The sequence below is a fragment of the Dipodomys spectabilis genome, unplaced genomic scaffold (genome assembly GCF_019054845.1).
Source record: "Dipodomys spectabilis isolate Male_0828 unplaced genomic scaffold, ASM1905484v1 ptg000267l, whole genome shotgun sequence".
NCBI classification, from domain to species: domain Eukaryota; kingdom Metazoa; phylum Chordata; class Mammalia; order Rodentia; family Heteromyidae; genus Dipodomys; species Dipodomys spectabilis.
This window is the reverse complement of record NW_024870944.1, coordinates 300522-324148: the sequence shown is the minus strand read 5'-3', so window position 1 is coordinate 324148 and position 23627 is coordinate 300522. Positions and strand designations below refer to the sequence as shown.

General features: G+C 37.0%; 1 pseudogene; it reads left to right on the top strand.

The window, feature by feature from the left end:
- The first annotated feature begins 8879 nt into the window (after nt 1–8879).
- LOC122125917 lies at nt 8880–14517 on the top strand (annotated as a pseudogene).
- Nucleotides 14518–23627: the final 9110 nt, after the last annotated feature.

Below are 23627 nucleotides of genomic sequence, written 5' to 3'. Positions count from 1 at the left end.
TCAGTTTGGGATTTCATTGAAATATCTTTAGATATGTTTAGGTATTTTATCAGCCTATCCATTAAAAATGTAGGACAAGTAATACCAAGTATTAGGTTGAAAATACAGCTTTACTGATGTTACTCAAGACACCTCAAATTGATTCTTCTTTAGCCATTGAGTCATCATAACTGCCAAATACTGTATTTCAATCTAGTTCTTTTCAGGGATATTTCCATTCTGAAATAACCCTGCCAATCAACCTGCCACAAATTCTTTTTTTTTTTTTTTTTGTCAATCGTAGGGCTTGAACTCTGGGCCTGGGCGCTGTCCCTGTGCTCTGCAGCACAAGGCGAGCACTCTACCACTTGAGCCACAGCACCACTTCCCACAAGTTCTTATATGTAGGAAGTGCACTTATAAACTTCAAGCTTTTATTGAATGGAAGAGTTCAGACAGTACCCTCACTACTAGGATTAAATGCCTAAAAAGATAAGGCATTTTGCTGTAATGCCTTTCTTTCGTTTTCTCATATACATTTGCAAGTAGAGAAGGATTCTAATGTAACAATAATACAATGGTGACTTGTATTAACACAACATTCAGGATCTAGTGTTAATTTGGATACTTACTAATTAGCTCCAAACTTTGTGGATATTTATAGTTCTCGTGGGTAATCTAATGAGCTCCAAGAAAATGTCCCTCAGGAGCCTTTCAATTATAATATGCCTGTTTGTCTCTAAATGCATTAAATTCTACACCCGCTAATGTGGGCATAGGGTTATACTGTTGAACTTTCCCCTTCAGATAGTGACTATGACCTTATTGCTTAACATGGAGAAAGTACATTCTTACATAGACTGGGCATGTGCAAACAAGAAGTGGTAGCTGAACAATGTTCTTAGCAGTTTGTACAGATGAAATGGAAATAGAGCAACTGTGAACTCAGAACGAACGTGGAAAAGAAGACAAAGGAATAAAGAAGAATGTGCCAAGGAAATGCTGAAGTGCAATTTCAAATAATGTGCTCAGGTGTGAGGGTGTGATCAAAGTACAGCCAGGAAATGTAGTTCGATAACGTAGGAAAAAAAAAAAACTACTTTATACCATTCTGGGATAATCATACAAGTAGAAGCCCCTAACTCTAACTCTCAAATCAACCACAACATCATCAATTTAGGGAATATTTTCCAAGAGCAAAGTGAGAAAAAGAGGGCACATCACAGTTAGTGTTCTGATTGAAGTAATGACAATCACATTAATTTTCTTAAAATTTTCATTTATTTTGGAGCATTAAAGTGGGAAAAAGCCAAGTAAATATTTTTTCAAGAATCTAAATTAAGTGGGGGGTATGCTATTGGTCTCTTTTTAACTTGGAAGTTAAAGATTATGTCTTCTTTTTTAATTGTGGAAATAGTGCAGAGAGGGTATACAATTACATGGACAAGGTAATAAGTACGTTTCTTTTTTTTTTGGGTGGGGGTGTCCGGGTGTGGGGCCTGAACTATGGACCTGGGCACTGTCCCTCAACCCTTCAGCTCAACGCTAATGCTCTACCACTTGAGCCACAGTGCCACTTCTGACTTTTTTCTTTTTGCTTATGTGGTGCTGAGGAATCTAACCGAGGGCCTCATGCATGCAAGGCAAGTACTCTACCATTGAGCAACCTTCCCAGCCCATGAGTACATTTCTTATCAAGCATTGTAGCCTCCTCCATTGTTTCCCCTTCCCATCCCTTCCCATCGCCCCATCCCCCACGACACACCTCCATGCCCGCCCCCCCCCACCCTCACCCCCCCACCCCTCGGTCAAAGTTGTTAGGTTCATTTTTCGACATAATGTCTTGTACATCTCATTGTTGCAATGGGTCCCACTGTATCCCTATTTAAACAGTTTTCCTTGTCCCTTCCCATCCACAAAGTATACCAACATCAAATACAGTGAGAACAGGGGTTATACCGTGGGGAAGGGATTACAAAGCAATCAAAAAATCATCTTATATATATGTTAGAAATAATCGCAAGGAAGAAAAACCATTTGAATCCTTATCTTGGGGTTTATTTAGCCTAAAATTAATTTATCTGAACTTTTCTGCTTCTCTCAGACATATACTAGTTATTGCAAATAAAGGGAACCATGAGAACTCTGTTTCTTTGGGCCTGGATTACTTCACTTAATATAATTTTTTCCAAGTCTTTCCATTTCCTAAAAAATGGGGCAATGTCATTCTTTCTGATGGAGGCATAGAATTTCATTGTGTATATATATATACCACATTTTCTTGATCATTCATCTACAGAGGGGCATCTGGGTTTGTTCCATATCTTAGCTATGGTAAATAATGCTGCAATAAACACAATTGTGCTCCTAGCTTTGGCATGGTCTTGTTTGTGATCATTTGGATAAATGCCCAAATGTGGGATTGCTGTGTCACAGGGGAGCACTATGTGGAGTCTTTTGATGAACCTCCATACTACTTTCCAAAGTGGTTGAACAAGTTTACACTCCCACCAACAATGCAGTAAAGATCCCTTCAGCCCACATCCCCTACAACATCTGTTGTTATTTGAGTTCTTGATTTTAGCAATTCTAACTGGGGTGAGGTGTTATCTCCATGTTGTTTTGATTTGCACTTCCTTTATGGCTTGGGAAAGTGAGCATTTCTTCATGTGTCTATTGGCCATCCTTCTTTCTTCTTCAGAGAAGTGTCTCTTTAAGTCTTTAGGTCACTTATTTATTGAGCAGTTGTTCCATTGAGGATTTGTTGTTGGGGAATTTAATTTTTTGCGTTCCAGGTATATTTTAGATATATTTTAGACCCTTGACCATTGTATGGCTAGTGAAGATCTTCTCCCAATCCGTGGGTTTTCTATTGATCTTGCTAGCTATGTCCTTTGCCATTAAGAAGCTCTGGAATTTCATGCAATGCCATTAGTCCAACCTTTCCTTGATTTGTTGTGTTTCTGGGTCTCTTTTAAGGAAATTTCAGCCTGTGCCAAGGAGACCTAAGGTTTCTCTTATTCCATCCTCTAATGTTTTCAGAGTGTCTCCTTTGACTCTGAGGTTTTTGATCCATTTGGAGTTGATTCTGGTGAAGGGTGATATATTAGGATCTAGCTTTTGTTTTCTACAAGTTGTTAACCAATTTTGCCAGCACCATTTACTGAAGAGGCTGTCTTTCTTCCATCCTAATTTTTAGATTCCTTATCGAAGATTAGATGGCTATAGGGCAGTGGGTCCAGTTCTGGCTTGTCCATTCTATTCCATTGGTCCTGAGTTCTGTTCTTGTGTCACTACCAAGCTTTTTTGTTTAATATGGCTTTGTAGTAGAGTTTGCAATTTGGCATTGATATTCCTCCAACGCAGTTCTTTCTGTTAAGGATCATTTTTGCTATTCGGTGTCTTTAATTGTTCCATATGAATTTTTGGATTGACTCTTCTATTTCCTTGAATAATAAGGCTAGAATATTCATAGGCAATACTTTGGAAAGTATTGCCATTTTCACAACGTTGATCCTTCTAATCCAGGATCATGGGAGTTTTTTCCACTTCCTAAGTTCTGTTTTGATTTCCTTTTTCAGGTTTTTAAATTTTTCATCATTGTGATCCTTCACTTCTGTGGTTAAGTTAATTCCTAGGTGAAGTGCCCAGATCTAAGATGCCCCCTTGCAGACTACCAGAGACCAAGATCAATGCACACCCCAAAGAGTCGTTTATTGCAAGCTCGAGCTTGGTTTTCTGCACACTCGGTAACCGGTGACGCTAAGAGTTCCTGAGTACAAAATTAGCACTGCTTTTATAGTATCAAACAATAAAGTTTAGGGGGTTTCACACAAGTGAGTTCACAAGTTCAGGGGGTTTCCAAACAAGCAAGTTCACAATTTCAGGGGGTTTAAGTCCACCCTGATGGCACTTCCCTTTTTCTGATGGAACACTTAGGCAACTGCTCTGTTCCTTAAGGGTGGGCAGGGATGGTGGCAACTTGCCGTTTTTTGAGAACTGTTCCACTTTTGAAGTTATTCTGAGGGCAGCACAACTACAGGTTGTTGGGCTTAATCTTAAAATGTAGTTTCTGTAGCTCTTCATTCCATCCTCTTCTAGAGCATCGGGAAACAATCATGGTCCCCTGATTGGCACAGTCTTTTATATTTACAGTTTTGTATTCTGATCTCAGAACTAAGAGATGGACTGCACTGATCTCTTTTTTTACAAGGTCCAATTGTGAGTAAAAAAATAACAGTACCAAAGGTCCTTATATTTTTTTTTAACATTTTAAGATGTCCTTTTTTATTTATTTTTTATCAAAAAGATACCAATTTTTTTTCTCAATTTTTCCCTCTTCTTTACAATTCCTTGAGCTTCTTTGTGGCTAGAGTGTAAAACTGCCCATTTTTTCCTGTTGCTTGTGGAACCAAGTTATCTCAGAACAGCCTCAAAACACCACTGAGATGGAGAATTTTGCTAGATTTTAAGGCTAAGAGCAGAGCTGTGTCTTATTCCTTTTACTACCTGCATTGATAACACACTCAGATTATTACCATACCAGAGCCAACTAGGCTGTGACTATAGAGTGGATTTCCAGTCACTATGCACTGAAGTGCCTATGGCAAGCAAGCCAGTGATATCCTTTCCACAAATATCCACTGTGGGAATAGAGAGGGTTTTTGGATATCACCCAAAAGAATGTCCCACAAGATCTTAGTTTTAGCAGCTTTTAACCGGGTTGAGTCTCAGGTGATTGAACCTGGAAGGAGTTCAGACTACTTTTCCATGGTGGAGGTGGTCTGAGTGACGATATAGATTTCTTCCAGGTGACTGTCAGCTGGTCTTCAAACTTTACCCATTAGGGTGTGTAGCTGCAGCAGCAGGTCTCTCAGTGGCTCCAAGGGACTGTCACAGCTGATGCTGGGCTGCAAATTCCTACACAGACTGGTTAAGGATACATTCCATAGACTTGGCAGGCTTTGGCCCCGTTGGATTTTAAGACCGTTTAGACAATAGCCCAGGATAGTTTACCAAAATGACAATTTTTTTTTACTAACCATATATTTTTGTAAACAAACACAAAACCTTTAATATTGTAACCATCTCCAACAGATGCAGTCTCAACACTTGGACACCTGTTAACACTATTCTTTATGCCTATTTTTTTTTAAAAATTATTATTTTATCTATTTTGCCTCATTTTTCCAAAACTGATTCTGGACTCTTGATCTTAAAAAGGGATTGATAGGCGAAGGTCTATATTCTGTGACTTCTTCAAGCTGACTTTAGGGGCATTGATCCTACCTAGCCAGGAACACATAACCTTAGCCTATTTTACAAAGAGGTTACCAGGGTTAGATATCATTAAGAACAATATTTTAACTTTTGACAAATGCACAAACTTTTTCTTCAGCTACAGCAGTCTCCGGCTACAGCAGTGTAGCTTGTTTAGCACTCTATTTTGTAAAAGCATCTTTTGGATGGCTTAGGAATGTGATCTCTAGTGAACCTAAAAATGCCTAAGTTACCTGTGCCGGCCCTCAGACAGATGCTTATAGAAACACACTCTAAGGTTTAAAAACGTTTTCTGAGCAGATGAATATTATGTAGCTGGTGTCAGCTCAATTACTGCCAATTAGGGCGTTTGGCACATACTTGGGTCAGGATTTAAACTATCCCCCACATTTTACAACCCTAGCTTTTTACTACTATCATTGATGACTGACAAGTTCCTGGCACTTACAAGGCAGTCATGAATATTAGACATGCTTACAACCTATCTTCCCATGATCTCCTGGCTCTGAGCAGTTTTTGAAGAACCCCGCACAAATGACTTTATAATCTGACATTTCTGGCATCCAAGCAGTGGCTTACTGCCTCTGGATGCTCCACCATTGCTTTTGTCCCAGGAATGTCTTCTCCACACTGGGAAAAATGCCTCATTGGCATTTCCCTTAGCTGGTCGCTGGACTTGGAACTCGGGGCCTGAGTGCTGTCCCTCAGCTCTCCAGCTGAAGTCTAGCATTCTGCCACTTTGAGTCCCAAAGCAACTCTGCTTACACTTTCAGCACTCTGCTGGATGAGTAGAGGTGACAGTCGTAGAGGGACCTTTTTCTGTCTGGGCTGGCTTTGAACCAGTTTGCAGATCTATGAGTCTCATAAAAGGCCACTTTACTCCAATTAAAAGCAATAAGGTGGTCAACATAGAAGTAGCTTTTAAGCATGCTCTTACCTAAAACTTATTAAGAGCCAAAGCTACATCTGAGAAATTTGTACGAATCCTCTGTGCTTTGCTCTGGGCTTGCTGGAAACTGTTAAAAAAATCTATAAGAACAAACTTGATTAGCAATTATTTTGGTAATCCTAAATTTTTGTGCAATTTGAGGCAAATGTTAAGAACAATTTTACTTTTAAACTTTATATCCAAAAATCCATTCCTAATTTTTAAGCTTCTTATTATTCTCTTTTAATATTTTATACTTCAGTATTTATTTGTGTTTTGAAAAGATCCTTTAAAATCTTAAGGCAAAGTGTCATTCATTGTCTCTTATCTGCTTGTTTTAAACAGATACACATTGAAAACTTTTAAACTTACATAACAATTTTTCCTTAATGGAAGAATTACAATTACCGTCACTGTACTAAGAAGCTAGGCTTAACACCTTTATAACTTTTAAAAGCATCCTAATTGTAGAACATCATTAAAAGCAAGTCACATTATACAAATAAACTTTTTTAGCCCTCTTTTTAAGGTCTTATTAATTTTAATTTTAATACATCCAAGGGGCAGTTTTAGCAATACAAATCAGATCACTACATAAGTAATTTTTATCATCATGTTTTCAATGTCTATGTGCAGGGAATAAGGACAGAACAAAGATGGGCCACTCGGCATCTCCTATGGAATAGGCACGCACCGAATCCGGTTCTCTAGGGTTAGATTCACTGAATTTGTGCCAAATTTCCATCTTTTACCATGCATGGACTCTTCCCTGCACCTGTCCCACCATCTGTGGACTCCCCCGAGGGTCTGTCCCACCATGCATGACCAGCTGAACTGAACTTCTACCTGCTCACCCTCGCCCCTAAAGGTAGATCTTCTGTTGGCTTCTAAGTTTTTCCCTTTTCTTTTCTTTTTCCCTTTCTTGGTTCTTAAATAAAATACAGTTTTAGACAGACAGAACAGGTAACACTTTTTGACAGTGTAAAACTAACCTTTATATTTAATTTAGTATTTATCCCCAAATTTTTGCCAAGGGAACTAAATCCCAACAGCCAATGCATTTTAAAATATTAGGTTTTTAAATACCAGATTTTCTAATTTTTAAGTTAAAGAATTTCTAAAAAGCCATTTAAAACAATGTAAAAGTACTTTAAAATTTTGGTAATGTCCAAACCTCATAACATTTTACATTTTAAATTTTAACCCACCTAATTGTTACAGAATGCTGACAATTTTTATTTTGAACATGTTCACAAACACATACAGAACACTCACACAGATCTTAAAGCACACAAAATCAAAATCAGTTGTATGTATATTTTTAATTTTTAAACAAAAAATTAAGACAATTTTTCTTTTAAACTAAGTACCTTTGTTGAGCTTCATTTTCCCAGAGCATGCTTGTTTAGCAAGGCAATTTACCAATGGATATTTTTAATGCCTTCTGTTGGAGGAGGGCTGGGGGAGGGGGTTGCATGAAACTAAACTGGCCTGATTTTTTTATCCAATTTTAGACAAGAGCACTTTTCAAATTTTTACATTGTCAGGACTAGTTTAAAAGTCCAAACCAGGCACATAGCCTTCCACACCCTCCCCACTGGCCGACTCCACAAGGAGAAAATGTGGCCTGAGGCGTCAAGGGAACCAACCTTCCACACCTCACAGGAAGGGGGGCATAGAAGGGCTGTGACTGAGCCCAGCTAGGGGCTGGAACTTTTATTCCCCCAGAAATGTTCAAATAAATAACAAAAAAAAAATAACACAAAAACCAAGTATCCCCACTTAAAACTGGTACCAATTCTAAAACAGAACTACACAACAACCAAAAGCTGAGTTGGGGATTAATTGGCCTCCAGTTCATCCTTATCAGAACTCTGCACCATTCTCACTCAGCAAGCTGAATCCAGAGTCTGGTGAGTGAGCTGGCCACCTTCACCAAGAACTTCCCCACCTCAGAAAACAGAACAGAAACCACACCAAAGTAAACAAGACAGACAAGTGGTCACAAAGACAAAATCAGGTCTCAGTGAATGGGGGGACATCTCACCATTACTCACAAGTGGGACTCAAATCCATTTACCATGGGATTTGAATCCCCTCTACTCACCTCCGGAGGATTTTTCATTTAGATTCCTGCAAACTTGAGACACATGGGCCTTCCAAGGAGTAGAATTCCCAGTCATCTTGGAGCAAGGGAAAGAAGTCTCTAGTGGCCATCCCTTCAGACTGACAGGTTCTCGCACACTCTCAGACCTCCCTGGGCCAAGGCCTGAGGCTAAAATCTTGCTGGGGACACTTGCAGGTAGTCAGTGGCAGTTTCTTCCTGAATATGGTTGATAAATTGAAGGTGCCAAATCAGAACGACAAGCAAAACACTCAACAGAAAGACACAACTAAAGAAAAAGACACATACTGAGGGTTGTAAATTGCCAACCAGAAAGAGCCAGACTTAGATGGAATATTCTCCAAAAAATGCCCACATGAAAGTGCCAGACTACAGATGGAAAATTTCCACAAAAATGTTGCACTAAACAGCAATTCACCCAGATGGGGACTGGGGAATTCTCTCACAGACCCCATGGCAGCCCTATAGTGCGTCCTACAAGACTCTTTGCCAACCAGAATACAGATCCCGCGGGAAACCAGAATTACAGGTACAGAACCTGCAGGCAACCAAAAATAGATAACGGTAATGACTCAAATTACTGGCCGGGATTTTCACGACTCCATGCTTTGGGGTCTGGGTGAGTTTATTGGGGGGCATCCCGGATGAGCCCCCAGATGAAGTGCCAGATTTTGGATGCCCCCTAACAGACCACCAGAGACCATGATCAATGCAAACAGCAAAGAGTCGTTTATTGCAAGCTCGAGCTTGGTCCTCTACACACTAGGTAACCGGTGGCGCTAAGAGGCCCTGAGCACAAAATTAACACAACTTTTATAGTATCAAACAATAAAGGTAAGGAGATCTCCACACAAGCAAGTTCAGAGGGTTTCCACACAAGCAAGTTCACAAGATCAGGGAGTTTAGGTCCACCCTGATGGCACTACCCTTTTTCTGATAGAAAAATTAGGCAACTGTTCTATTCCTTAAGGGTGGGAAGGATTGGTGGCAACCTGTGGTTTTTTTGAGAACTGTTCCTCTTTTGAAGTTATTCTAAGGGAAGCACAGCTACAGGTTGGTGGGGTTAATCTTAAAATGGGGTTGCTGTAGCTCTTCACTAGGTATTTTATTTTTTGTAGAGCCATTACGAATGGAGTTGCTTTCCTGATTTCAGCCATGCTTTTCTTATTGTTGGCATACAGAAAAGCCATGGATTTTAGAGGGTTAATTTTATACCCTGGTACTTTGCCAAAGTTTTGAATCAACGATTAAATTGAGAGTGGAGTCCGTGGGATTCTTTAAATACAAGATCATGTCATCTGCAAAGAAGGAGAGTTTTACTTCATCTTTCCCCATTTGGATCCCTTTTAGGTTTGCATCTTGTCTTATTGCCAAAGATAGGTATTCTAATACTAAATTGAAGATAAGTAAAGAGACTGGACATACTTGTATGATTTCTGAGTTAAGAGGAAATGGCTTTAGTTTTTCATCATTAAGTATAATGCTGGCTGTAGATTTGTCATATATAGCCTTTATTGTATTGAGGCAGGTTCTCTGGATTCCTAATTTTTCCAGAACCTTCATTGTAAACGGGTATTGGTTCTTGTTAAATGCTTTTTCTGCATCTATTGTGATAACCATGTGGTTCTTATTCTTGCTCTTGTTGATGTAATGAATTATATTAATTAATTTGCATCCCTGAAATTAATCCTGTTTGATCATGATGAATGATTATTTGGATGAATAGTTGAAGTCCATTGGCCTAAATTTTGTTGAGAACATTTGCTTCAATGTTCTTCAAAGAAATGGGTCTATACTTCTCTTTCGTTGATGAGTCTCTGCCTGGTTTTGGGATAAGTGTTATGATGGCTTCATAGAATGAGTTCGGTAGTGAACTTTCTCTTTCAATTTCATTGAAGATTTTAAGGAGTATTGGTGTAAGCTCTGCTTTGAAAGCCTTGTAGAATTCCACTGTAAATCCATCTGATTCTGGGCTTTTCTTTGATGGGAGGTCTCTTATTGCTGTTTCTATTTCAATGCTTTATACGGACCTTTTAAGATGGTTCAACTGATCTTGGTTTAGTTTCAGCATGCCAATATTTGCTAGGAAATGGTCCATTTTTGCCAAGTTCTCAACCTTATTAGCATAAAGTTTTGAGAAGTATTCCCTTATAGTGTTCTGAATCTTGGTAGTTTCTTTGCTGAAGTTTCCATTCTCATCTCTGAATTTATTTATTTAGCTGTGTTCTATTCTTTTTCTATGTTTTGCTAAAGGTCTGTCTTTTTGTTAATTTTATCGAAGAATCAACTCTTTGTTGTGTTGATTCTTTGTATTTTTTTTTTTTAGATTCTAATTCATTTAATTCTGATTTAATTTAATGATTTCTTTCCAACTACTGAATTGGGGTTTATCTTGCTGCTCTTTTTCAAGGAGGTTCAGATCTGTCTAAATTTTTGATTTTAGCTCTCTCCAATTTGTTGATATAGGAACTCAGAGCTATAAAATTCCCTCTGAGTACTGCCTTTGCTTTGTCCCAGAGGAGCTGGTAATTTGTATGTTCATTTTTGTTGAATATCATGACCATTTGAATTTCTTTCTAATCTCTTCTGTGACCCACTGGTGATTCAATAGTGTGTTGTTCAGCATCCAAATGTTACAGGACTTTCTTTGGTGGTTTTTGGTGTTGAGTTCTAAATTTATTCCCTTGTGTTCTTAGTAATGCAAGGTATAACTTCAATATTTCTGAATTTGGACAGGTTTGCTTTGGACCTAAAATGTGGTCTATTTTGGAAAATGTTCTGTGTGCTGCTAAGAAAAACGTGGATTTGATGCTGCTGGGTGAAATATTAGGTAGATGTCTGTTAAATCTAGTTGTTTAGATTTGTGGTTTCTCTGTTGAGTTTTTTCCCAATTTGATCTATGAAGTGGGGATAGGGGTGTGAATTAATTAATGTCTTTGGATCTATGTGAAAATTGACGGAATGTAGTGTTTCTTGTATAAATTTGGGTGCTCCGTGGTTTGGTGAATAGAGATGTAGAATTGTAATATCCTCCTGAAGGAGCTATTCCTTAATTAGTATGTAGCATTTTTTTATCTAGTCTCACTAATTTCAATTTGAAGTCTATTTCATGTGATATTAGGATTGCAATTCCCACCAGTTTATGGGAGCCATTTGCCTGGTAGATTTTGTTCCAGCCTTTCACATTCAAAATGTGTTTTTTTATGGACCAGTTCTGACTTCTGAAGGCAGAGATTGAAGGATCTTGCTTTTTAATCCAACTAGACAGTCTATGTCACTTAATTGGAGAGTTAAGTCCAGAGTTAGGAATGAGAGGTGTTTGAGAGTTCCTGCAATGTTATCCACCTTCTTGGGAGCTTCAGTGACTGGATTCTTCCTATGGTTGTTGGATTCTCAGTTTGGGTGCAGTTTCTTGGCCTTTATTGTGGTCTTGTTGATTTTCTGTGTGTAGGCATCTTTAAGTATCTTTTATAGGGCTGGCTTGGTGGAGATATATTGTTTCAGTTTTTCTTTGCTATGGAAGGTTTTTATTTCACCTTCGGTTATGAAGGAGAGTTTAGTTGGTTACACTGTTCTTGACTGATAGTTGTCTTTAGATCATTGCAGGCTCTTCTTGCTTTAATTGTCTTGCTGCGACATCTGAGGTGATTCTAATTGGTTTCCCTTTATAAGTGGTTGACTTTTACTCCTTGACAGCTTTAAGGAACTTTTCCATTGTCTGAACTGATCCTGTGCGAATTATAATGTCATGGTGGGATATCCTATTCTTGTCTGGTCTATTTGGGGTTCTAAAAGCATCTTGTATCTGAATAGGCCTATCTTTTTGCATGTTTGGGAAATTCTTTTCTAGGATCCTATGAACAAAGTTTCCTAGGCCATTAAGTTCTGTCTCTATTTGATCCTCCACACCCATTATCCTCAGATTAGGCCTTCAGATGGTGTCTTCCAAATGGTGAATAGATGTATCATATTTTTTGGATTTGTCTTGGATAGTTGTATATTCTTTCTCTATAATAACCTGGCTGTCCTCACTCCCTCAGATTCGATGTTCTGCATGGTCTAACCTACTGTCAAGACTTTCTATTTTTTTTCTTTCTTTTCCTTCTAATTGGTTGGCATTGATGGCTTCAAATTCTTTGTTGGAACTTTGTTTACGATCTTGTATGAACTTCGTTACTTCCTTAATTTTGTGCTCAGTGTTTATTCTAAAATCACTTAGTTGATTGGTTATGGTTTCCTTGAACTCCCATTCCTTCTGTTGGGCTCCATTCAGCATTCCCTTTGTGATTTACCTGAATTCTTTCAGCTGTCTGTTTATAGGTTCCATGAAAACCTCTATTGATTTTTGTGTATTCTCATCCCTCTTTCACAATTCCTGTATAACTCTTTGATTAGCTTCCTCACGTTCACACAATTCCTGACTTTCTTTTTGACTGTTCTCAGCCTGCTCACACAATTCCTTTATTGCTCATTGACTCTTCTCAACCTGCTCACGCAATTCTTATATCACTCTTTGAGTAGTTCCTCATGCTCACGATATTTCTGTATTGATCTTTGGTTTGCCTCTTCTCTCTTCCTATTATGCTCATCTTGAGACTTTTGCAAGTTTTCAATCATTTCATTCACCTTGTTTAGTAGTAGTGTTTGTAGAGCTTTTTTGGAACTCTCCTCTGGATTATTCATTAACTGTTCTGTCACTTGATTATCATGAATGGGAGTTGAGATACCCAGATTTGCCATTTTTCTTGTGTTTTCTGTCTTGTTCTGTCCGTTTGGTATGAAATAACATCGTGTGCTAAAATAGTATTCCAAGGCAAGCATCAACCAGAGTCCTGTATTTGTACAGTCAAAATGGCTGCAGATAAAATGTAGTTCAACAGATACAATCTATTCAAACAAGTATGGATTAACTTTGAACAACAGAGAAGAATTTGGCAAACCAGAAATTATTAGGTTTAGGGAAATATGTGGGAGAAATAGGCTCAGATGTATGTGGAAAGGTAAAAAGAGAGTGAATTTAATCAAGTCCTAATTTCAGGGAAGGAAAAGTAAGAGAGAAATTAAAAAAAAAAAAACAAGAAAAAATGGAAAAAGAACAATTGAAATTTAAAAAGTGAAACTCAAAATTATGTAAATGGAAAGAAATGTTATTGAGAGAAGAGAAGAAAAGGGTAGGATGAGAGGAGGGGAGGAACAGAAAGGAAATGTCAAAACCTAAAAAATAAAAATCCTTAAAATTAGTTACTTGAAAATTATATAGGTATAAAGAGATAATACTGCTATTAAAGAATGTAAGCCTAAGAGTTTGTGAATAGAGTAATAAATTTCTGGATTATGTGTGTACCCAATGGGGGATAACATATAATAATTGATGAAGGTTGTATATCTGCAGCTGCACAGAACAGCAATTAAGGCATGCAAAAAAGAAAGAGAAAAAATGAAAAGAATAAAAAAGAGGGGGACATAAGCTACATAAAATATAATTTCACTCTTTCTTGTCTACTCTCCAGCCACCATGAGGGACAGAAGAGATGGTTTTAGAAGGAAAAGTTTCTACTCTTCCCATTTTTCAAGAGACCGTTCTCCCCATAAAAGGGAGCATCCATTTTTCAGAGTCACCTGGAGGTCGAAAGGACTCTCCACACAACAGATCTGGCTCCAGTTTCAGCAGCAGGGGTTACGCTCCAGGAGAGAGCAGAGCATATTCATTCCACAAGTCTCAGCATAGTTGTGGTGCCTGAACTGTGGGCCTGGGCACTGTCCCTCAGCTCTTCAGCTCAAGGCTAGCGCTCTACCACTTGAGCCACAGCACCACTTCCAGGTTTTTTTTCTTTTTGCTTGTATGGTGCTGAGGAATCGAACACAGGGCCTCATGCATGCAAGGCAAGCACTCTGCCACTGAGCTACCTCCCCAGCCCTCTACTCAGTCTTTGAAAACATCACAAAACACGTCACCTTCAAGGTCTTCAGCAGTTCCTTCATCAAAGGTTTATCGGCCACACTCCGAAACTTTCGGGATGGTTGTGAAAATGCTGATTGAAAAAGATCGTTCATTAGAACAGTCAATACAGTTGGCACTGAGGTAGAATTTACATGAAATAGGTGAGTGTTTTGTTGAAGAATTGAAGCATTAAATTGCAGAGTATGATAATTCTGCTCAAGAGTTTGGAGAGCATTTTTAGAAGAATTAGTGTTTAGGTATAATAAACATTAAAAGAAATCTTTCTAGATATAACCACCCCCCCTCCTCCACCTGTGGAACTGTGTAAATCTTTAATGTACGGGACTTTTGTGATGAAGAGCAATATTTTATTTGGCCATATTTCCAATTCAGTCAAAGGTCTAAAATAGTCTTTGAAAGATACTTTAGCTATAATTTTTTTCTAAACATAAAGTCACTTAATTCATATTCCCAAAGCAACTCCCCGTCTCTCCCCCTCAAATGATGGTTAATTTGCTAAGATTTGGTAAAGCAATCCTGGAGACTAGCTCTTTGTACTTTCTATATTCTACTTTCTTCCATAACATATGCTGATTTGTTTGGTCATTTGAGTGTAATTTATAGGTAGAGATCATTCCACTTAAAATGATAGCCTTTTGCATTCCTGAAGCAGAGATCGCCATGTGAAAACTGTACCATTTTGAGTTGTGAATTTTTTTTTTGCTAACTCTTTTGTTAGTCCTTTAGCAAGTTGAGGATATCATCCTAATAAACAGTATCCTGGTATCTTAGTGTATATTTGCTTTCAGAACAGTTGTCATTCAGCAACAATACAACTTTCAAAATTCTAAATCATAACTTCAAATTTTTTTCTCAAAATAAATAACAGTGTTTTCTCTTAAAATACTCATGAATGTTTGGAGTACTGTAGCTGATCAAATCTTAAATATCATACAGTAAGAATAAAAGAAAGCAATTTCAGGTGGAAGATGAGTATTTTAAAAATGAAATTACTGCGATAACTTTCTGCGGAAAAACACAGCAAATATAGGAGATTGGAGTTTAACATTTTCATAGACCCATACTGGTTTAAACCATTTTTCAAACTATTCTTTTATTAGTCTCTATAATATAAGTGTTTTGTTCTGCTGACTTTTTTGGGGGGTTGGGTTCGGTTATGGGGCCTGAACTCTGGGCGTGGACGCTGTCCCTCAGCTCTTCAGCTCAAGGCTAGTGCTCTACCACTTGAGCCACAGCGCCACTTCTGGCTTTTTTCTTTTTGCTTATGTGGTGATGAGGAATCAAACCCAGGGCCTCTGGCATGCAAGGCAATTGCTCAACCACTGAGCCACCTTCCCAGCCCCTGTTCTGCTGACTTTTAAATGTCTTAACCTTCAAAAATGTTCTTGAAAGAAACAACGGAGAATTAGTAAGTTAGCAAGCAATCTGTGTGTGTACCAGTCCCTCATGAGTGAGCCAACCAAATCATGAGTTAGTTAAGAATTTAACAGGGACCATTAGAATATTCCATTTATTTCCTGGCCATTTTCAGCAGTCCTGTGCATTGAACCAAAATAAAATTTTGTAGCATTAGTTAATACGGAAATTTTTAACAATTATATTTGTTATTACTGCCCAATTGCATTATACTCCCATTCTTTTTCCATTTCTACCATGTTTTCACTTCAATTCTGGCCTAATTCTATGCCCTTTATTGTTGCCTTCATCTAAAAGTACCTAAAGTTTACATTGAAAGTGGAAATAGCAATATAAATAATTTTAATGTAGCTTATGATGTGTGCTTCAAAATATGTGTTATATCATTTTACAAGTTTTGATGAAAGCCATTTAAGTTTTCTAAGACCACCTTAATTTTCCTCTCTTTGAAATCTAACTTCTTAACCTTTCCAACATTTATAAACTATAAGCCCAATAAAAGTTCCATATGTTATCTGCTATTCTTCAGTGTAAATAGTGATGTGTTGCTCACTTTAGAAAGATCAAGACGTCATTGATGTTGATTTTATTTTATCCTCTCAGTGTTTTTTCCCTTAAATATTCTGTTCCCAGAATTCAGTTCCTTTAATCAAGATTTTATTACAAGCAAAATTTGAGACACTACCATAGGCAGAGGAGTTATTCACTTTATTGAAATTATTAAGTGTTTACTAACATATATTTCAGTACAGGCACAAGCATTTAAAGCTGTTATAGCTTGCCATTGGCAGCATTCTGATAACCTTGTCAGTGTTTAACAGCAAAATGCTCTTATTTGAAGATTCTTGTTTTTGATTAATGCCCAAATGATGTGACAAAACTTTTATTGTCTTACCATAAAGCCTTCATGACCAACAGGGAAAATAGATATTGTAAAGCTTTTTGTGAATTAAAAAAAATACAAAATAAAGCAATATATTTTTTAAATAAAAAATATATAATTTCACTGTATTGCTATAGTAAATATTATTCTATGTGTATTACTTTTTTTAAAAAATGAACACTATTTGGCATCTAATTTGAATTAATTACCCCCTTCTTTATCAGAAGGTCATCAACTTGAACGTTATCCAACTATACAATATTTTCATAATATATTTGCCATTATTTTGAAAAAAACCCAAAATTTTAGTATTGTCACATAGTAAAACAAAATAGTTTAATTCTCTGGAAACTCCTAACTTTTAAAACTGAGTAATTGTTAAGAGGACAGAATATATGTGTTCTTTAAAATTACTACAAATACTAACTACTCATTTTCAAATTCTGAACCAGAATTTTGACATTCAAATTTTGAAAGTCTCTGGTACACAGACATACAGAGACATTCAAAACAGTACTTATTTGCATCTTATTTAATTCTGCAATAGCTGCAGTTTCAATGGGGGTTTGAGGAATCAACAGAAAATATAGCCACATTCTGGTAGAGGATAAAACTACGATATGTAATAATTAATTCCTCAAGAATAAGCTATTATTTCTATGACCATCAATCCCAAGCTTTTATGCCACAAAGTCATCCTAGCCCAACAATTTCCCACTTGTAAGGTGCACCTTAAAATTCCCTTAATTCACATCATGAATAGCTTATCACTATTGCAAAAATATACTACACTTCTGCTAATGTGATGCCCTTCCTATTGTGGAAAGAACACTACACTAAACTTTGCTGCAACATTTCCCTCTCAGTGTATTCTTGAAATCAGAACACTTGCAAATATTATTTATATTTATATTTTTATCTATCATAGATAGTCAGGAGACTAAGATCAGAATATTATGGTTCAAAGCCCACCTAGGGAGGAAGGGTCCTTAGATTCTCATCTCTAATAAGCTGCTCAGACAAAGCCAGACAAAAGTGTCACTGAGGTTGAGTGGTAGGGCCCAAGCCTTGAGCAAAAATCGGCTCAGAAAGAGTGGCCAGCTCCAGTGTTCAAGACTGAGGACAAACCAAAAAACAAAATAAAAACAAACCACAACCCTGGCATTTTTCTCATTGTATACAGAGGCACGTAATTAAGAAAATTTCTTCCTGTATTACAAATAGAGAGACGAACTAAGACGTCACACAATTACTCTCTTCATACCTTGTTCACCAAAGCCTCAAAAAATTGCTTTTTCTAAATTTATAAATTAATTTCATGCATTTGTTTCCAACTCTGTCTAGATTATTCACAGTATCATTTTATACATGCATTATCTATTAACTAAGTTCTAATTATACATCGATTGAAAGAATATTTTAAGCAAATAGAATGCCAGAATCATTTGTGAATTTGTCAATTAAACCCTCTACTTAAAAATAATTTTGTAGTATCCTATAGAATACAAAATTATAAAGACAAATTATTTATTTTAAATCTAAATTCTAATTTAGCAAGATCTACAAAGTCTTCCATTAGATGAATTTTGCTATTTCTCCAGGCTTAAACTTTTGTAATCCTTCATCATTTCTTTGGAATCCAACAGAAGGATGCTTACTTTTTCAAAGTTTTTATTGGGAATCATGAGCCATTTTGCATCTAGGAATGTTCTGTAATGAAGAGAGCATTAAAAACACAACTGAGAATTATAAGTGATTTGCATTCCAATAGGAAACGACTTCTCAAAACATAATGAAAAAAATTAGCCCAAACTTCCAACTGTGTATCCCTTTCTTTTTGTTTGGTGTTTCGTGGAGATAAAATTATACTATCTGGCCCAGGGAAGGCATCGCTATGAAATTATACTCTCTAATCTCGTGTCTTAGTCTGAGTGCTAGAATTCCAGGCTTGTATCACATTGCCTTGTCATAGTTTGTTGGTTTATTTAATCTACAGACTAGCAATTCAGAACTTCTCTGACTGCTCAAACTGTTTATGTACTATTTTCAAAGATGTGCTAACATTTAACACAGGATATGAACATTTTCAGATGCACATGCAGGGGTCTCTGATTTATTCTTCCATGGATCCAATCCCTTTAATAATGATTACTTGACCTTCTTACTATCTCTGGTTCCTACCTATGTAATATTCTCAAACTTTTTGAAGAAATTTCACTTGAGGACTTTCTAATATTAAAAATTATCACTTGATCTAGTTTTACTCAGGATATATTTTATTTTTTTAACTTTTCTACACATTCCAAGAGTTGTTTCATTTGTGTAGGTTTGTTTGCATATATAAGTGCCTCTGTTTGTATGTGTATGTTTGTATGTATATATGCAAAAGCCTCAGCAACCTTATTCAGCAATCTTGCTCATGACTAGTATTCTATCACTTGAGCTCACACCTATAATTCTAGCTACTCAGGAGGATGAGATCTGAGGATTGCAATTCAAATCTAGCGTGAGTAGGAAAGAAAGGTTCTGAGGCACTTATCTCTAATTAACCACCAGAAAACTGGAAGTTGCGCTGTGGCTCAAGTGGTAGAGCAATAGCCTTGAGCTGAAGAGCGGACAGACATTGCCCACGCCCACAGTTCAAGCCCTGCCACGACCATCAAAAGAAAGAAAGAAAGAAGGAAGGAAGGTAGGAAGGAAGGAAGGAAAGAAGGAAAGAAAGAAAGAAAGAAAGAAAGAAAGAAAGAAAGAAAGAAAGAAAGAAAGAAAGAAAGAAAGAAAGAAAGAAAGAAAGAAAGAAAGAAAGAAAGAAAGAAATAAGAAATGATATCTTAGCCACTAGTTCATTGCTAGTATAATTCCTTCACTCTCAACATGGACTTTTTTTCCAGTTAAGTACATGCTCTTATATCTAACTTTCTTTGGAACCAGAACTATTCTTCCATTCTACGTTTTACAAATTTGTGTGATTAGCAACCATGATTTAGAGCTAGAAGATGAAAGAGAGTGGCCTCATCCTTCATGTTCCACTTAGTATTAATGCTTTCTCTATGTCATTCCCATAGATCTACATATTGGCATTGGCTTTATTGTTTCAAAGTTGCTTTATTTGCAGAGTTTTCTCTAGTATATTGAACCAATATACTTAAACACAGAACTTATCTTTCTCCTATTATTCCTATTGTTTCTTCTATTGTTAACTTATGTACACGGGAAATAATGCACAACACACGCACTCACAAAAAAAAAATTCTGAGAATCTTCTTCCCAGTTAAATTTAAGTTACATAGAACTTATGAAATTTGAACTTAATGTACTCTTGGATAACGGTTTCTTTCATGTTTTTATTGTAAAAATAGTTTAGAGGGCTTAGAGTAAGGTATGAGTACATTTCCTATTGAGCATTGTTACATTCTCTTTTGTTTTTCCTGTGGCATCCCTTCTATCCCCATCTACCCAAATCTCCCCTCCTCAAGTTGTAAAGTTCATTTTCTACATAGTATCTAGTTCATCTCATTGTTACAATAGGCCATCCTGTATCTTTGTTTCATCATTTTGTTATTTCCCTTCGCCTCCCCACATTAGAAAAATGTATATACAAGATGCAGGGCACCTTCATTAAATCTAATGAAAACAGGGGTTATACCATGGGGAAAGAACATAGAAGACAAACCAAAAATCACATAGTACATTTTAGATACATTAAAAACTAGAGCAAGTAAAATACAGTAGTTGTGTCATTATCTTGGGGTTCATTTCACTTAATATCATCTTATATGGCCATATGTACATAGATAATGTTTTTATAAGCCATTTAAATTCCACATTTTGTCTTTGCTAATTTGTACCTGAAACACGTGTCACCTCATGTCCAAAGATGTCTTTGTGCTATTTCAATGAAGCCAGAAAACATTCATTTTAACTCGAGCAGCGCCATAGATTGTTACTGGAAATAAGTGGAAGGAATTGTTAATGCAAGTGGAAACTGATCCCAAGAGAGGAATTGAACATGGAGAAATGACAAAATTCAAGTTAATTTATGTGTTCCTTTTTACTGAGCAAGAAAAGAATCCAAGTCTTGAAGGAAACTCTGTCCCTGACTTTTTTGAGAGTGTTATTTACTCATATAAATCATGTCTGTAAAATTGTAGTTGAGAGTTTAAAAAAAAAACAAACAATGTGCCATTTGAAGGCCAGCATAGAAAAAAAGGAAATAACTTAGTTTAAAAAGTGTTCTTCTGGGATGGTGGATCAGTGGTAGAGCGCTTGCCTTGCATGCCTGAGGCCCTGGGTTTGATTCCTCAGCACCACATAAGCAAAATGAAAAAACCGGAAGTGGCGCTGTGGCTCAAGTTGTAGAGCACTAGCCTTGAGATAAAGAGCTGAGGGACAATGTCCAGGCCCAGAGTTCCGGCCCCACGACTAGCACAACAACAACAAAAACACGTGTTCTGCTGTAAAGGAACAAAGACATGGAGGTTTTAAAGTGTCTTGTGCATGGATATTTCCCTCCTGAGATGATTTTCCTGTTGCAGGAGTCAGTTATCCATTCCTTTAGTCTGGTCCTGAGTTCTCCATCCTAATAAGGATTCCAAAAAGTCAGGATCCATTGAGTATGATCAGCAAAAGAAGTCTCTTCTCAAACCAATGCTTTAAGGATGGTCCCAAAGAAATATGTGTGGTTTTTTTGCTTGTTTATTTGTTTGTTTGTTTAGTTTGTGCTTGTTCTGGGGTTTGAACTCAGATGCTAGACCATGTCCCTGAACAATTGTCTTCCTTGTCCAACTTCCCCCAAAGCTAGTATTCCATTGCTTGAGCCAAAACTCCACTTCTGGCTTTCTTGGTGTTTAATTTCAGATAAGAATTTGACAGACTCTCCTGCCTGGGTTGGCTTTGAAATGAGAAAGTAAAAAAGCCAAGTGACATAAGATTTCTGTTTTGAACCAAGAAATACTAGAAGAAGTTTATTATAAAGCTAATATTTGACAATTTTTAAAAGAAGAAAATATGTCCAGCAAAGAAGGCATAATAAATAACTCAGCAAAAGTAGGTACACCAAATCATTTTGGAATTATTTTTTTCTTCTTGGGAAGAAAACTATTGACTTCATAGTTCCTTTTGGGGAAACTTAAAGTCATATTTGCATTTTTTTTGTTGGCCATGGTGCTTGAACTCTGATCCTGGGCTCTGTCCCTCAACTCTTCAGCTCCAACTGAGCACTCTACCACTTTAGGTACAGCACCACTTCCAGGTTTCTGGTGATTAACAGAAGATAAGAGTCTCATGAACTTTCCGGACCAGGCTGGCTTTGAACTGCAATCCTCTGGTCTCAACCTCCTTGAGTAGCTAGGATTACATGCGTGAACCAACAGCACCCAGCTCATTTTTGCATTTATGTACAATTCATGGTACTATGTAGACAAAGAATGGAAATTTGAATCAAATGATGTGACATTGCAACTTTTCAGAAAAATTGAGGTAGCAATAAACATGTCCTTCTTTTCCATGTTGTTACATTAATGACTCATGTGCTTTGCAACTCTTACATTAGCATCTTCTACTGTCTGTGTATGTGGACTTAGTATCACAAATTGTTCACAGAGAAGTAGAGAAAAGTGAGATTTTTAGAAGGCAAAGATCAGGTATGAAAGAACAGCACAGAAGGAGATACAACTTAGCACACAGGGATTAAGAACTAGCCAAGGAGATTTAGAATGCTAAAGGCAATGAGGAATAAGCCTACTTGATTACTAGTTCTTCAATAATCAAAAATGGTTCCCTCTAACAGTCACTGGTATACCTTAGTTATTATTATTATTATTATTATCATTTATTCCTTCCATTTGGAGTTATTCTTTCTCTTCAGTCACAACGGATAATTAGCCTCTGTATTTTTGGTGCTATGACTGAGCAAAAAGATTACAAATCTTATTTAGACTACCTGTCTCATTGTGATTAGCAGTGACCACTGAAATGCCTGGAAGCCTTGAATTTTCAGTATTAATCTTCACTTGATATCTAAGCACATTCCTGGCATTAATTGCCATGACCTATTAACAAAACAATTTTTTCAACCCTGTATTCTAATATGGGTAAAGTACATGAATTAAGGACTATTGGCACGTATCAGTATGGAAGGAGCAATTATATTTTCCAAGTATGGGTTCTTTATTTCACATTTACTAACTGTCTTTTTTGCTAGTCCTGGCACTTGAACTGAGGGCCAGGGAACTGTTTCTGAGGAGTTTTTGTTTTGTTTTGTTTTGCTCAAGGCTAGCACTGTACCACTTGAGGCACAGAACTACTTCCTGTGTTTCTTTTTCTGTTTATTTGGTACTGAGGAATTGATTCCAGGCATTCATGCATGGTAGGCAATAACTGTACCATGAAGCCACATTCCCAGAGACTTAATGACTTTCTTAAGATAGCATTAATTTTTCATTCCTTTACTATGTATTATAATTTAGGCTAGGTGGTAGAAAGGGAAGTGGAAATCAATACTAAGTCCAATAAGGCTGACATTCCTGTCACATCATTAAGCAAGTACAGTGTTAAGACCTGCAGGACTCATAGGGCTGTTACATGTGGCATTATTATGTAAAACACCATTAACAGTCATGTCCAACATCCGTAACATTCTGCTTCCACTTTCAAGGTCAAGAGCCAAATATCTAAGCCTTTTTATTGATTGTTTTTCCTAGGAAGGAAGAAGGAGGATATGGAAGGAGATGCTGGGAAAATATGTATATTGGCTCCCTGCCCACATTTTTTGGATTTTTAAAAAGTGCTACTGATGAACGCCCATTTACATTTAATTGACTATACTATCTGCACAAGATGCAGATAAATGAATGCATTTGTTCTGGTGGATAGTCACATATATTAACAAAATCCATTTCTGGATAAAAAAAAGATACTAGGCAAGAAAGTATAAAGTACTGACTATAAAATGGTTTCTTCTCTTAGCAGAACAAAATGTAGTATTGAAATGATTTCTCCAGCTATCTATGAGATTTTATGCTATCTGAGTATCAAAATGTTCTCTAATTCCTGT